This window comes from Octopus bimaculoides, chromosome 12 (assembly GCF_001194135.2).
Source record: "Octopus bimaculoides isolate UCB-OBI-ISO-001 chromosome 12, ASM119413v2, whole genome shotgun sequence".
Classification (NCBI taxonomy): domain Eukaryota; kingdom Metazoa; phylum Mollusca; class Cephalopoda; order Octopoda; family Octopodidae; genus Octopus; species Octopus bimaculoides.
In genome coordinates, this window is record NC_068992.1 from 54,175,227 (window position 1) to 54,177,610 (window position 2,384).

The window sequence follows — 2,384 nt, forward strand, 5'->3', positions numbered from 1 at the left end:
TATATATATATATATATATAAACAAGAGTTCTATGTGTTTATATATATATATATATATATATATATAAACACATAGAACTCTTGTTTTTTTTTTGCAAATTCCTCCTCTGCATTCATTACTAAATTTTAACGATGTGTAATTAGCCCCCTATGTACATACACACACATATATATATATATATATATATACGCTGAAACATACATACAGGTAAAAAAACACACCTGTACACACTTTCATTTGCATTAGTATACATTTGAATATGTGTGTGCTTGCATGGATACATTCATATATATATATGTATATATATATGTATATATATATGTGTGTATATATATATAGGTGTATATGAATATGGATGGATGGCTGTATGCATGTGTGTATGCATATAAAACAGTATATTTTATAATTTTATGTGGGTATGGGGCAGGGTGCATATTTATGTGTATGCATGAGACAGTCTTGTATGTGTAGTGTTGTATCATTCTTTAAGAATCTATAGAATAAGTATGTACATATTCATGCAAATAAGAGGCTTATCAATACAGCATTGAAAATACGAAGATATAAGATGCATAAGGGGATACTTAGAGATAAAATATACATTTTTTTTATGTATGTATCTTTACATACATATTTCAGTGTTCATAATATGTAGGTGTGTGTTTTTGCAGAAATATATAAATGATATGTATCTCTGCATATTCATACATATATATATATATATATACTTATGCATATATATGTATATACATATGTATCAATTTATATATATGCATATGTATACTTGTATATATATATATTATTTTATATATATACATGTATTCATATATATATATATATATATATATATATATATATATATATATATGTATGTATATTATGGGTGGGTGTACCTATCTATATTTTTGTTTACTTACCTACCTATTCATTCGTTCAATTATCTATTTAATATCTGTCTGTCTACCAGATTCCGTCATTTTGTCTGCCTATCTAACTATCTATCAATGCACTTGTGATTGTGTGTATGTGTGCATCTGTCTCCCTCATATATATATAAACACAAACACAAAAACACGCACACAGATACAAGCATTATATTCGCACCTACATGCATATTGTATATAGATGATTGCATTGTGAATGGATTTCATTGACAAAAACCCAAATTAGCCCATCATATATATATATATATATATATATATATATACATGCATACATATATATATATATATATATATATATATATATATATACATACATACATATATGTGTGTGTGTAAATTTGTGTTTGTGTTTCTCTCCCACCACATCTTGGCAACAGGTGTTGGTCTGTTTATGTCGCCATCAGCTGTTTAGCAAAATTGACCAATAGAATAAGTGCCAGGCTTTAAAACTGAAGTAGGTACCAGGTCAAGTAATTTGACTAAAATTCTTTGAAGTGATGCCCCAGCATGGCCACAGTAAAATTACTGAAACAAGCATATATATATATATATACAAGTATATGTATGTATGTAATGAAGAGTAAGTAAGAGAAACCACTTGGATTGCGCAGTACAGCAAAAATGAATAATGATAAATCAAATAACCTATAAGAAGAATTCTTGATTAATTGACTTTATCTCTACTTCAAAACATGGTACACAAATTCCTTGGGGACCATTGGTACCTTCTCCATATGAGGAGATATTCTCAGGAATCAAGAACTCTCTAAAACTAAAATGACATTAAGCAGAAGACTGCATATTTGGCTGAAGAGAAGAGGATAGCTGGCCATACATGTTTCGGCTTCAATAAACATCATCAGCACAGCGATTATCCTAATTTATCTTCAGCTTATAAAACACTTTCTATGACTTGCATACATACATACTTAAAAACATATATTCATCCATATATAGGTACATACATACAACTTTTTTGTATAAATAATAAAATACCAAAGAAAGTATTTAAGCAGGTATAATCAGTTATAATCACATTTAAATTGATGGTAAAGATGTATACAAAGTTGTCATGTCCTCTTTTAAAATACCGTTACTATCATTTTTTTCCTCTCATAATATATTTTCATTATATGGTTATATTTCTTCATTTCACACGCAGCTTTTTAATAGTTAGCAACTATTTTAAATACCTAGTAATTTGTTTTAAGCTTTCATATTTTTTAACACTTAAGTGTACTTCTAAGTGTGTCTATAAAGTTACAAATTCAATTACATATGTATGCATACACACATACATGTACATGCTTGCACAAAACCATACACAGACATGCAAAGAACACTTGCATATATACTTATATTATATCTATATCTATATAAATATATATATGAATATATATAGATATATATATATGCATGTATATATATATATATATATA

General features: G+C 27.1%; 1 protein-coding gene across 1 annotated transcript in view; it reads left to right on the forward strand.

Annotated features, from left to right (window-relative positions):
- LOC128249177 (uncharacterized) overlaps positions 1 to 2,384 on the forward strand; it is a 227,017-nt gene that overhangs the window by 59,580 nt on the left and 165,053 nt on the right. The window lies entirely within an intron of this gene.